Raw genomic sequence first — 15666 nt, forward strand, 5'->3', positions numbered from 1 at the left:
AAGGTCTATTGAGGCTATCTATAGAAAAAAATTGAGCCGCTATCTTTTTTACCTTGGAATTTTTCCACCTTTTTTTTTTACCTTTTGCATTTTTCGACTTGTGGCTTTTTGCCCCAGTTTCCCCTATCATTTACCTTTACAATCCAATTGCGAAGCTAAATTACGTTATGTTAAAACTCAGTTCTACTTAAAAATAAGAGAAAAAACCCAATTTCAAAGTTGCTCCAATTCAAAAGTACCCCACTTCCCCCTATCGACCATGTACGTTGGATAATCATCCTAAAAAGAAATGATTTTTGGAAATTATTCGTTGCCTAGGCTAAAGTGGTACAAGTTGGACAGTGAGTGGTACAAGTTGGGCAATGGTACAATTTGGACAGGGCTTTTTGTCTTGATAAATTTAGTACTTCATTTTTATTTGTATATTTTTAATGCTTTAGTTTTATAATTTGGTTCCTTGTGCTTAAAAACAAATTTTGTATTGTATTTATCAAGAAAAAAGCCATGTCCAACTTGTACCGGCGAGTTGTCCAAATTGTAACACTAATTCCAAATTATATCACTTTACCCTAATTGTTTTTTTTTTCTGCAAAATGTCTTGCATTAGTTATTAATGAAACATGTTATGCAGAAGATAATTCGTTAGAAGCGACCAATGATTTTCAAAAAATCATTTTATTTTAGGGTGACGATCCAACCTTCGTGGTTGATACGTGCTTCATTTAAGGAATAATTCATGAAATAAAATTAACGCTCATCTCCTTTCAATCGTTTAGCATAATGTCTTTTCTACTTTTTTGCACTAGATTGAAATGAATAGTCTTGTTTGTGCTGTTACCCTAAAAAAAGTGTAGTCATTACCCCTAAAATTCAATTCCTTGTTCCCCTGAGGTTGCCTGTAAACCTTGTAAAGGATGTCAACTGCCATAAGCTTATCTGAGCTTTTCATGTTTGCATATGAACCGGATTCGCAATGAAAGAATCACATCTACCATAAAGTGTTTTAGGCTCATCACTGCCTTTGCTCCTGAGGAACTGAGCTCTTGTTCTTTGTGGGTGTTTTGACTATCCGAAGGTTAATGTTTGCTTTTAATAAATTGCATAAGATATATCTGCTCCCTAAAGTCCCCGTGGCCATATTACTCCTTACACAGGGACACTTTTTGTATGCAATTTACTGTCTCCTTCATATAAGTGCTCTGCATCTGAGGGAAGGGTAGCATATGTGCACTGTTTGATGTCGAGGGGGTGCCCTCAATACCTGGTTGTCCCTTTTCTACAAGGAGGAGGTTCTCTTATAGAGTTCAGAGATATTATAGTTCCTCGAAGGCTTCACAAAAGACATTTTAAACGTATATTCTCTTTGCTAAGGACGTGTTTTTGTATTACATTGTTCTATTTCTCGTAAAGTTCGACAATTTCTGGAGGGTAATCTAAGTATTCTAAAGTACTTCTAGCCTTAGGATAGGCTTTCAAGCTCCTGTTTTTTAAACTTTATTTTAATTTTTTTTAATAAAAATCTTTTCCATATTCAGAAATTGACGTAAAATCTTAATCGTTTTAACTGTGTCTTTGAAAATTAAGTGATTATTTTTAAAGTTTATTATGTCTGGTGGTTTTGATTAGTCATATTAATATTGAGGCGATGGGAGAGATGAGATCAAAATTGCTTTAAGTATTAACCTAGATATTGTAAAAATTGTCGGATAGAACGCAAAGCAATTGTATCCGTATACGAAATGATTATACCGTGTAATAAATTTTGCAATATATTTGCATTTTTGCAGCAGAACATGGATGTAAATGGCCCGTAAAATGCCATTAACATTTCTTTTGTATTTTCAACAATTCAATAGAAAATCAAGCTACTGCATATTAAAAGCAAATAATGGATTTTTATTTAGTCTTATTATAATTTTAATTAAAATCACGATCTTTGGTTTTATAACAAAATAATGTCGTGATTTGAAAATGACGTGAAATTTTTTTTTTGATGATTTTCTTGTATTATAACTTATGTTGCATAACTAGAGGGCAAATGTGATTTCTAACGGAAAGGCTGCAACGTACTAGGGGCCACTTTTACTTTTGCTCATCACTGTGTTTCGATTGAAAATTTTTCAAGGCAGAATATTTTTAACTTTTACGTTTTGTTTTGACTTTCAGAGCTCTCCAGGAGCATCTTAAAATGTCTTCCAAAGATGAGAAAATTCCGCATCATTCTCGAAATGATTTCGTGAATAACAACACGAGGTACTGAAATTCCCGAAATTGTTGGATCTGTGTCTCATTGATGTAAGTCAGCAAAATCACATGCTGTGTATTTTTATCAACACTACTCAACATATTCGTGGGAAAGGTGATAAATAAGAAGAAGAAGAAAAAAAAGAAAAAAACTCATCGTTTATTATTTAAAAAACAATTTTTACACAAATATTTCGTGTATTTTCCAATGAGAAAGTATTGATGAAATCTCCAAGTGTGGCCTTTTCACACTTATTTAGTTAAATGAATATCAACATGATTGTTTACCAAATATTTTTATGTGAAAAAAAATTTGAGAGAGAGAGAAAAAGAGTGTAAAAAACTCGTTGGTATGTTCTCTTATTATATATTTTTTATTAAAGTGAGATAGTTTATGCAGAATACCAGAGATTTCTTGCAACATACTTTTTGGGTGGATAAACACAATGGGAGAGAGAATGTATGGGATCGCATGGTTTGAGGTGATTCCACATGTTGCTCCTGCTAAAATGTACTTGTATTGTGAGCTATAAATAGCCCTTAATAGTAAACATTACGAGATGAAGAAATGGTGACGATGAGTCGCGGGAGGTCACCGTACGAGCACTTCAAGTGTCCTCTTTACAGACTCAAACGGGAGTATTTTTAGCACTTTTGCAAAGATGAACACACTACCATTAAATTGTTGTGATTTTTCATCGCAATTACGATGTGGACCCCACACTCAGCTCCATCCATCCAGAGATTCACACTAAAGCGTCTGCTGAAAACTTTTCCAGCTATACTTTACTATTTATGCCATTTCCACTGCTAATTAAAAAAATGACGAGCTTTTCAATTGAAATATAACATTTTTTTTAAATTTAAAATAAACGTAAAAGGCTGACCTACGATTTTGGAAAAAAGGGTTACCGGAGCATTAAGTATTATCAAGCTTAGGGCGAAACTTCCGCAGCCTGTTTTGATGTTCGCTTCTCTTTGGTCCTCCTTAATAGTGCGTCTTTTCCGGATTTATGCCGTAGACACACTTACGACTTAAACCGAGAGACGGCTTAACTCTTTCGCGTCACACTTTTATTCAGCAGATGAATTCATGTAAAATTGAGTTTTTCCTAATGCTTTATGATTAAATATAATAATTCTGAGAGAAAAAAAATTTCCATTGCGTGAAAACTCGGAAAAACTCCGGGTCATATATGACCCTATTGTCGGCAAGGGAAGTATACATACCATTTTCAAAATCTATATCACGGGCTTTTTAAGAGTTTTTTTTTTTGCTTGAAGTCATTAATTTGGCCAAAACCATGGCAAACTTGGTGTTCAAGGAATCTTCCTGGTAATCCCTTGAACAGTCTCTGTTACAATATTTTGAGTGGTATTTGGCAAAAATAAACTTATCTACATATTTATTCACACACAATACAATTACACAATATGAGACGCTTGCAGAATCCTCTAAAATATTGCAAAATATGTTATAATTCATCAGATATAAGATGAAATGTCCAGGAGCAAGAAATTTTCCTCCTGAATTTCACAAAGAAAAACAATGTCCCAACTGTCCCAACTACATTGTTGGCACGAAAACACTTACACAAACTTTTCCCTTGCCGACAATAGGGTCATATATGACCCGGAAAATTCTACACACTTTTCTGGAAAATTGAGAGTAGTTTATTATATCAAAATATGCAATATACAATCTTTGGATATTCGATTTTGTGTTTCTAAATAAGTTTTTGCTGAAAAAAATAAATGAACATAAAAAAATTTGAAAAAGAAAAGTGACTTTATTTTTTTCGAAAAATATTACAGTGCCCGCTCTCTAATCCGGATCACCGTAATCCGGACGAGTTATCGACGGTTACATTTAAAATCATTTTGAAGTTATGTATGCATGTGTGTTCAGCAATGAAAATGAATTATCCTGTGATGTTTTTGTTTAATAAATGAAGTATAATAAAATAAAATTCTCTAATTATGTCTTTTAAGCTTCTTTTAAACTCTTATTCTAATTCTATAAAAAAAGCCTTGTATTATATTTTCGAGACGTTGAACAAATTCAAAAAATCCATCCGGATTACGAAGCGGACATCTGTCATATTGCCTCCCGGTCATCTGGATTACAAAGCGAGCACTGTAATTTATTCATTAAAATCTATTTCATTCCCGCGCTTTTTGAAATGATTACGAACTTTTCCGGCGTTGAGGTCTTTATCTCCTTAATCGTGCCAAAACGTCATTTTTTCATGGAGCTTTTCAGTTCTGAGATTAGGAAAAAATACATGGAAATTAATTCTAATATAAACGATGGCTGATAGGTATGATTGAGGCCTGGTTTTTGGCCCAAAAATCACGAACAAACAAGGATGTGTGAACAAGCTTTCGGGGCAAACTGCGCTATGACACGTTTCATGCCAACCGATATGCCGGGGATACCTAAAAATTCCTTTAAACTTCTTTAGTGATTCGACAATTTTCTATAAAAACGTCTTCACTGCTTCAACATTTTTATCGGTTTTTGACGTTTAGAGGGCGAGCATCAACTAGCATGTTCTATGTCTTCTGTGAAGAGGATGTATCACTTATAAAAATTCTTGTTAATGAAAATAGACTCCCTAAATGTCATTGTTAATATTTCAAGTGCGTTGGATCGTTTAATTTTATTTTTCCACACAAAATTTAATGCAAACTATTTGGTAAATTTATAAATATAAAAAAAACGTCAAGTACTTCGAAACATGTCTAACAATTAGGAGAAAGCACGCTACAATCGGACGACTCAAGCTTCGAACAACTTATTTTTGAATACGTTTTTAATGAATTTGACCCTGAATAATAATATATTTTATTAGCTAGACAAATACGGCGATGGGGATTCTCTGAATGCAGGGAGGTAACCAGTTTAATAAAAAGTGAAGCTATTTTTTACTTTACCCTGTTAATATTTTGCAGATTTTGCACCTCGATTCAAACAATTCGTTTTGAGGATTATAAATCATGTATTTTTGAACAACTTCTAATGCATAATTTTGAAATATATCAAAGTGGTAAGTCAATTCTCTTTGGGGAAAAACTTGTCATTAGCTTCATTTTATTTCTGTAAAAAATGTATGGAAAAATGAATGTTGTTACCCCCCTGTCTGAATGTGACATCCTATATGACTGTGAGGTGACCGAAACCAACCCTCTGTGTGGTTCTCCGTTGTCCCCTTCCTCATGCGGAACAGAGGATTTGATGACGGCAAGTCCGCTTGCCATTGACGTGGCCCGTTTTTGGGCAAGACAAACTTAATTTTAAGCCTCGACATGATTAATAATAATAGCTAGACCAATGCGTCAAATTTTCTGAAAAGAGCCGTGCGAAGGTAGCGCGCCTTCCCCTATATTAAAAAAAAAGACTAATTAAAAGTGCAAGAGGGTTGGTCTTGTTAGCATTAGGGACATTTCAATATGTCAAAAAAGAATAATCAAGAATCGAGTGTACGTAGCCCAAGAAATGCAAAAAATTACCTTACTTTTTGAACATACGTCGTACTTTTCCAGACTTTTTCCAAAAACTTGATTTTGTATGTAGAATTAAAATTGTTACAGTAGACTCTCACTCAATCCGCTCTTTTTCAATCGGGCGAAAAATTTTGTTGACAATTTTCACGTTTAATTATGAAGCTAATTTGCTCAAATTCGTTGTAGTCTTCCTATTTTATCGTGATTCTTTATAATTGAGCACTTTTTGTGGAATTTACAAAGGCTTTGACACTCAATTCTATCGCTAAACCGGATGACATTTTGCCCCATATTCCCGATTGAGAGAGAGTCTACTGTAATATCAACCCACTGGCAAGTTGCCTGAAATTTGAAGTCACTTTCTCATACTTTGATTTGAATTTATATGGGAATTTTTTTGCATTCGCTACCGTTATGCTAATATTTAAAAAGTGAGAATGTTTTCCATATTATAAGATACCTTTTCGTATGCAAGAATAAAATATACTAAATTTTTGTTTAAATAATTTTTTCCTCGGAGCACTGTGAGCTGAGTCCGAGATCAATTTAGGAATTGGCTTCAAATAGCTCCATATAAAAAGGACAACTTTCCAGGCGCTTGGTTAATACAAAGCAACAGGCAAGGGTTAATTTTAATTCCCTTTCTTAAGGACTTTTGTAAATAAAATAAATGTCGAGTTGACATAAGAAATTTAATCTTCTACAACTCTGTCACATAGAATTTTTTCTGAAACTTGAGCCATTCAGTTAATATACTAAGCTAACTAGAGATAGAATGTTCATATTATCAGACTTGTTTTCTATCAGATAAATAGATGATTGGGAAAGAAAAAATATAATATCTACTGTGACTGCGCAGGAAGATACTATCAAACGCACGTCATAAAACAGAGATGACCAGGCTAAATACTAAACTTATTAAATTTAAATACTGAATACTAATAAGAAATCTAAATTTATATCGGAAAATGTTAAGACAACATTTATTCCTCAATTTTTCCTTCTACATCCACGAATTCCTCAATAACCAACCAAGGAGGTTCCTTTCCTATCCTTTCCTTTCCTTCTCCCTTATCCCGTTCTTCCTTTCTTCCGATTCCAACGAGTGGGGGCGACGGGCGATGCCCATCCAGCCCCTGCGCTTCCGGATGGAGCGCTCCCACGGCGGTCGAGGTCTGGGATTTGGGAGAAGGTGCTGCGAAGATCTCTGGTGGCCTTTGAGGTAGTGGCAGAGGCTGTATTGCCGGGTGGCTGGTGGCACTGGGCTGGTGACTCTGGTGGTGATGGGTGAGTTGATGGGAAGCTGGTGGAGGTTGCCGAGAGTGATGTGCACTCTCCGACGGCCGGTGATGAAAGAGGCAGAGGTGATTTTGTCCTCTTATCAATTGCACCACTTTTCCCTCCAATTCCTCGTCGCCTCCAGCGACCTCATCGCCTCAACAGAGCACCACCACCAATACACTCAGAAAAATGGTTGCACACGCAACACATACCCCGGGGTTGCCAAAAAAAAAGAAAAAAAAAAAGAGTTTCAACCCGCGAGGGGCGATAAGCCACAGAATCAAAACAAATAACAATATAGTGAATAAACAATTAATAGATATTAGAAATGCAAAAGAAAAATGAGTAGTATTAGTGAGCAACTTGCGTTCGAGAGAAAAAAATAAAATTTTATAAGTGTCTGAGATTTAAGGCAAATTAAGGATTTTGCAATAAAGGCCGACCTAATTTTCATAGCGCCTGCAAAATGACTTAATAATGAATTTATAATAAATAGAGAAATTAATTACGATTCTATAAAGGACCACCTAAATTCGATCATCGCAAAGGATATAATCCGATTCGTAACGAACTATTTGAAACAAATGATCATGATTATGTTCCCCAATTATCCCGTCTCAGCACCATTATAATTCGGGCAGGTATTCGACTATTCCGCCGAAAACTACACCGCATACCGGCTTCAAAGCGGAAAGGGGAGCCTCGGCCGAATTACAGTGTTGGGGAAAAAGAACGCCTGAAGGGCAAAGAAAAAAACCCTTTTTCCACCGACACTGCCCTAACTACCTCGAATAAAATTAAAAATGCTACGAATTATTCGAAATTTACCGCCTGCCTAAAAAAATGTGGCTGCCTACAACTGCGGATCCGGGAAACAAATCAAGACCGTTAAATTCAACATAATTGAAAATAAAATTAAAAAAAAATAATAATCGTATAAAGGTGTCCTAATTACTACGTGACATCAGATGACGAAGGAGGATAAAGAAATGAGTGTTGGCCGTGAAAAGTTGAATGGCACTGTTCATACGGACAGTTACAATTCAAAATTGCTGTAGCATGAAGTGCTACTACAAGGACTTCCCAAAGGACACTGCATGCAAGGTGTCTAAAAAAAAATGGGATATAAATGGTGATAACCGAAATAGACGAACGATGTTCGATACAGCTTTAAGCTGATTCTATGTATAACGATTATCTTCGATCATGGCGAACACCTGAGAGGTGAATGATTCTACTTTGAAAGCAAATCAATCCGTTCTGATCGAAGGCCTACCCAACACATCCTCCATTCACGGAAAAGAAAAAAAATTGTTGAATTTTTAAAATAAAAATATCTCTGAACGTTACTCGCTGATATACCCTCACATAATTTAAACTACGTTACTTTACAAAAAGAATATCCGATGACATTGCCCAAGTCGTTACCATAAATCCATCCCGACACAAAAAATCCCTTCAACCAGGTTTGATGTCCTTCCTATGGAACACCGCCTTCCGTCCGGTGTTCAAGTCCTCAAGTTCATAGGTTTGACCTTGAACCGACACCACCTTACTTTTTACCCAGGGACAGAATTTTGCCTGGATTTTCCTATTGGCATCTGACAAGGCAAAGGAACGCCTGAACACTACATCGCCCACAGAGAACTTGCCCGGCTTCTTCCGCAAGTCGTACCGTTTCTTAGAGGACTCGTGAGATTTTTTGGATCTCTCTAAAGCCTTTTGTCTAGCCAACTTTAAGGTTTTCAGCCTATCCTCAACAGATGGAGCCGTATTGGCATCCGCATGCACATACTCTTCCCCGTGCGAAATCATATCCTGCCCAAAGTTTAGGTAATAGGGAGAGAATTGAGTGGTCTCATGCACTGAGGATCGCATGGCCATCCCAATCTCAGCCAAATGTTTCGGCCAATTGGTGTGTTTGGACCCTATATAAGACCTAATGGCGGTAATAATCGTCCTGTTTGCCCTCTCAGTAGGATTAGCTTGAGGAGTGTACCCAGAGGTAAACCACTGAGTGACACCGAGGTTTTTCAGGAAGGACTGCAACTGAGTTGCCTTAAAACCACTACCGTTGTCGGTCAAAATAACGCGGGGAACGCCGAATTGGGGAAATACATTCTGGGACAGGACTTTAATAACCGAATTCGCAGTGGAATTCCGAAGAGGATACAAAAGAACGTATTTGGTCAGCTTATCAATTATGACTAAGATGAAACGGTGACCCATAGTACTGGGTACTAAAGGTCCTATAAAATCAGCGGACAAATGTTCCCAAGGACGTGTGGCTACTACATGACTGCCCATCGGAGGTGTTAGGTCATAGTTCGGGGCTTTAGACTTTTTACAGGTTTCGCATTTCCGGAGGTAATCGCGCACGTCAGTACGAAGACGAGGCCAGTAAAAGAACTCCGTGATTTTGCGAAAGGTCTTGAAGAACCCGAAGTGAGCCGAAGTGGGGTCATCATGGTACTTTTGCAGTATGGCTTGACGTTCACCCTTAGGGACACAACATCTCCACCTAAAACTATACGAACCCAAGGGAGTTTTATAGCGGATGTATTTATAGAGCCGGCCGTCTTCTATTTTATACTCCGGAAGGGTGCTCGGGGATTTCGAGACTTGGTCATATAGGGACGCATACCATTTATCTTCCCGGGTCGAAATGGTATTAACGTTCCTTGAAAGGAAATCAGCTATCACATTACTTTTACCGGGACGGTGGACTATGTCAAAGTCAAATTGCTGAAATTCCAACAACCATCTTCCTATACGACCACGGGCTTGCTTCTGGGATAAGATCCACTGGAGTGCAGAATGATCTGTCTCCAAAGTGAACTTGGTGTGAAGCAAGAACTGCGAAAACCTTCGAAGACAAAAAAGACAGGCCAAGGCTTCTTTCTCTGTTGTGGAGTATTTCTGCTCAGCCGCCGTAAACTTTCGCGAAATGTAACATATCACACCCTCCTCATCACCCGCACCCTGAACAAGGACTCCCCCCGCCCCAACATCACTAGCGTCAGCACGCACTATGAAGGGTTGGGAGTAGTCAGGGAGTTTTAAGATAGGGGCAGATACGAGGAGATGTTTTAATTCCGCAAAGCCACGATCGGCTTCCTGTGACCATTCAATCCGTACAGGATTTCCTTTTAAGAGGTCAGTTAAAGGAGCTGAAATACTTGCGAAGTTGGGAATGAAACGTCTAAACCATCCCGCCATACCAAGGAATTGACGCAATGACTTAGGGGTTTTGGGAACTGGGATGTTACATATGGCCTGGACTTTGCCATCATTAGTACTAAGACCCTGTGTACTTAAGGTATATCCTAGATAATCAAGTTCAGACATGCAGAACTTTGATTTTTCTAGGTTAATGGAAAGATTGGCCTTCCTTAATCGACGCGCGACCTCATCTAAAACTTCTAAGTGGGATTTAAAGTCTTGAGTAAGAATTATAATATCGTCCAAAAAGCAGAATACATGGGGTTCTAAGTCGCATCCAATTACCACATCCATAAGCCTCGCCATCGTCATTGGACTATTAACTAGGCCGAAAGGCATTCTTTTGTAACAATACATTTTGCGTCCTGGGATGGCAAAACTTGTCTTGATTTGGGACTCTTCATCCAGCGGAATTTGAAGGAATGCGTCGCTCAAATCAATGGATGATAGATACTTGGAGCTTTCAATTCTGTTAATAATACTTTCAAGGTTTGGGATAGCATAAGCATCTCTAATAGTTACTTTATTAAGACCTCGAGCATCAATACAAATACGAATTTTGCCCGACTTTTTCATTTGGATATTGGGAGGCGAGTTCCATGGCGAAAATGAGACTTCCCGTAGTACTCCCATCCTAACCAGCCTTTGAATTTCTTTATCCACTTCAGGAAGAAGATGGTAAGGGACGGGATAAGACGGCTTCCTAACGGGTGGGTTGTCTCCCGTATCAATCGTGTGCTTAAGAATATTAGTGCAACCGAAAAAGTCTTCAGTAGTGATCAAGAATTTTTGGATGGATTTATCTAACTCCAGTCGTTCTGACTGGGAGAGCAGAATTTGATTTTCTTGAGTCTCAGGGACTGTTGAAAGTGCATTCAACAAAACGGGTTGTATGCCAAATGCATGCCAAAAATCCATCCCTAAAGTAAAGGGTATGGAAATTTCAGGGACCAATAAGGTGGGAATCAATTCTGTTCTACCATTGAAAGTTATCATTAGATCAACTACTTTGGTAGATAAATAAGTTGACCCATCGGCTACACGCACAACGATATTTGAGGTTCTTGGAACTAATTTTAAGAGCTTTACTAAATTAATGCAACCACATCCCAATATGCTCTGAGACGCTCCGCTATCCAAAAGACCCATGGCTTGCTCTATGTCAAAAATTTTTACGTTAACATACGGACGATTTTCCCCATTGGGATAAATAATAAGGGATTCCACCTCTGAAGGAGGATGAGAATCATCAAGATTTAGGGATTCGGTATCTGACTCAAAATTGATTAAATTGCCCACTGCTTGTGAATAATTATCTAAAACTATACTATCTGCAAATGAGATGAGATCACGGTCTTGGGAATCATCCACAGAGAGATTTTGTGAAGATTCCGCGACCTCAGACTCTCTAATAATTACTGGGTCGCTGGTGGTTCCCCCTGATGAGGGTTACACACCGGACAAAGGCCATAAATAGTTCCCACTTTACCGCATTTAAAACAAATGTACTTGGGCCTAGTAGGACAACTTCTCACGTTGTGAGAATTATTCTTACAATAAACGCAAGGTTTTTTACCAGATTGTGAGTTCGTGTTATTGGACTGGGAACCACCACCTGCACCATTGGGTGGATTACTCCCCCCTCCCTGGTCCTGATGGATCCTCTGATTTGCTGAGGAAGCGTTTGCACTTCTCCCCCCACGTCGTCCATTGCCCCTTGAAGAGGAGTTTCTCCCCCCACCCCTTCCAGAATGACTAGAATTAACCGAAGTTGAGGAAGATGTCCCCCCACTCTGCCCATCATGGTCAGATGTTCTGCCCCCTGATCCCGTATGGTCGGAGGATGCTCCCTGAGAGCCCACTGCATTGAATCTCGCGTTTTTAGGGCGATCCAGAAAAGCATAAGAACGATTTCTTTCAATGAGTTTGAGCTTCATTGAGAGTTCCGCTATGGTGGGAATTTCATAAAGGAGGAGAGCATTGGAGAGAGAATAGTGAAGATTCCTGCGGATTAGACGGACTTTTTCTGACTCTGAAATTTCCTCATCTAATTCCTCGAAGAGGGATAACATCGACGCTAAGAATACCTCCGCGTTCTCCCCCACCCCTTGCTTCCTGTCCTCAATTTTTTTCCTTATTGCGAAATCGCTTTCTAAATTGCAAAATGCACTAAGAAATTTTCCGCGAAACTCCTCCCACGAACAGCTTAGCAAATACTCAGAGAAAGAGTCGTACCATGTTTGGGCTCCATCAGTCAATAAAAGTCTCATCGACCAGACAACCTCCTGCAATGAAACACCCTGAATCATTGCCATCCTCTCCACATCCCGCAAGAAAATCTTAGCCTTTTTCCCCTTGCGGTCTCCAGAAAAGCTGACTCCCCAGTCCTTTAATTGCAGGGGTTTTAATCTGCGTGGTGCAGGTGTGGGAAAAGGGTTGGAACGTGGCAAATTTGGGGGTTGGGTATCCACAAGCTGAACAGCGTCATCAGAATTTGATACACCAGGAAATTGGGACCTTCCTCCGGATTGAACGAGCTTTAATTGCTCCAAGGAGTCATTAATGTTTTTTAAAATGGACTCAAGACCTTTGATTTGAGCACTCTGGGCATTAAATTGCTCGATCGTGACAAACTGGGATCTATTATCCGATTGAGGCACCATGGATCCAGTATTTGGGATGCCAAAAGTTTGTCTACGATTTTGCGAAGATTCCAGGTGCGGAAAATCAAGGTTACGCGGAACAAACGGTTCACTCGCGGCGGAAAGTATAGGAATGGTCTTTTCTAATTGTGGTGGTGCTGTTCCCCCCTCCTGAACATAAATGTCCGAAAAAAGGGATTTCTTTGGACTTTTGGAACGTTTCGGATTTTGAGTGGGCGTAAGAGGACATGCAGAAGCACCCGATACCTTTCCAGAAGCTACATACTTCTTCAATTGCTCTTTAAATTGATGGCGAACTTTTTTCAATTCCGTAAGGGCGGATCCCAAAAGGGTATTTTTAGGGTCGCGAGGGTCCGAAGTATATCTCATTTTATTCTCTATGTGTTGGAAAATCGTAGAGATCTGAACTGACTTCGCATAAAATGCCTCACCTTCCCCTATTTGAGCTCTAAATTGCTTAATAATTTCTAGAGTCTCATCCCTAATTTGCGCGGAATCACCTTCTATAGGGAATAATGGGACACCATCACTAATAGCATTCTGCAAAATATCACGAGCCTTGTCTATAGTTGCTGGCCATTTGATTCCCCTGGCCATCAATTCCCAATCCAATTGCGCTTCAGCAAGAAATTTCGGATCAAAATCCTCCATTTATTAAAGAAACTTCCCCAAAAGGAGTAAAATTTGTCCAAAGAAATAAACAAAAAAAAAGGGGAAAAAAACAACGAAACTCACTCACTATTCTCGCCGAGGACTAAAAAAAACCCCGAAAAAAAGGATAAATTGAAACAAAAATCCTCAACGAGAAAAAAAACCAACGGAAAATTTAAATTAAATTACACAGATAAATTACGCAAAGAGAACACGTAAAAAAAAGCACTCTTATCACGGCGCCAATTTTTATCACCGCCACCGTTAATCCCTCCCAATCGTCTCGCCCAACTGCCTAATTTTGCACTAGTTTAAAGAGCCGGTCAATGAACTCTTGGGAAAATGAACTTGGATACTCACGGTTTCCATTTGCATCGGGCGCCAAAATGTTAAGACAACATTTATTCCTCAATTTTTCCTTCTACATCCACGAATTCCTCAATAACCAACCAAGGAGGTTCCTTTCCTATCCTTTCCTTTCCTTCTCCCTTATCCCGTTCTTCCTTTCTTCCGATTTCAACGAGTGGGGGCGACGGGCGATGCCCATCCAGCCCCTGCGCTTCCGGATGGAGCGCTCCCACGGCGGTCGAGGTCTGGGATTTGGGAGAAGGTGCTGCGAAGATCTCTGGTGGCCTTTGAGGTAGTGGCAGAGGCTGTATTGCCGGGTGGCTGGTGGCACTGGGCTGGTGACTCTGGTGGTGATGGGTGAGTTGATGGGAAGCTGGTGGAGGTTGCCGAGAGTGATGTGCACTCTCCGACGGCCGGTGATGAAAGAGGCAGAGGTGATTTTGTCCTCTTATCAATTGCACCACTTTTCCCTCCAATTCCTCGTCGCCTCCAGCGACCTCATCGCCTCAACAGAGCACCACCACCAATACACTCAGAAAAATGGTTGCACACGCAACACGTTGTACGAATACTCAGTATCATCATGTACGCCCATACATTTTACTCAGTACTATTTGCACCAAATGAGACCCGAAGTGTGCTTTGGTGTGAGTGTGTCCGTGTGAAGTATTATCTCTTACAGAGTAAATACGTAGTATTACATACATCGTAAATATAATAAAAACCCCGTATGACAGAAAATGCTGTTGGCAGGCGTGTTGTCAGTTCTTTTGACAACGGGAAATATTTTCCATTGGAATATTCTGTTTACAAATTATGTGTTACAATTATTAGTAATTTCAGTGATTATAATAATATAATAATTATGCGACGCTGTGTTATCTGTAGAAAACAGTGAAGTGATAATATTAAAGAAGTTGCAAACCTAAAATACGCGATTTTTTATTCCATTCTGTGAGTGTTTTTGGAAAATATTTTTTTTAACATGATAATTTGTGATTATCTAATTTGTTCACTCGTTATCTCTGGTTGAATAAAATATATTAAAATCCTTGTGACTTCCATATTTTTGTCAATATTTGGAAATAAAAACGGCAGGTGCATGTGACAAGTTTGTTTGGTCGCCATTTGGTCGTGTGCGTCTGTATGTGTGTGTTGACAGTTATTTTGCAGTTACAAGTGAGTAGTTTATACGGAGTTTTCGTACAAGTATGTACTCTCAGTACAGAAATACGTAGTTTATACTGTGTATGTGAGTGAACTTGTATTTTTGAATGACAAGTCCTCATCAAATACATAATACATGTGTAACTATGTATTTTTCCTCCAAGAATAAGTCGTAAATACATTGTATGTCATGTGAACTGTGAATTTTGGTCCCGCCGGGTGATCACTTCAATGAAGCATTCACCAATTTTGACAGGTGATCACTTCACAGGGTTACAGAATTCTCCCCCACCACAGTACCAAAAATACTTCTTAATTTTTGTTGGGCGCCAGATCCTACAAGGATTGTGCACCAAGTAAAACACTAATATATTGGGGGACAACAAATAATATATTTCACAAATTACTATTTAATTACACAATTAATTCTTATTTAACAAACTTGCGGAAAATTTTTACGGACGATGTTGTTGGGATGGTGGCTGCAGAGCAAGAGGACGATCTTCTTTTTCAGACCCAAAGTCAGGGCAATCATTCCCCCACCATCGAGTGATAATTATAGATACATTTTTGGCTAGAGGAA

The sequence above is a fragment of the Phlebotomus papatasi genome, chromosome 2 (assembly GCF_024763615.1).
Source record: "Phlebotomus papatasi isolate M1 chromosome 2, Ppap_2.1, whole genome shotgun sequence".
NCBI lineage: Eukaryota > Metazoa > Arthropoda > Insecta > Diptera > Psychodidae > Phlebotomus > Phlebotomus papatasi.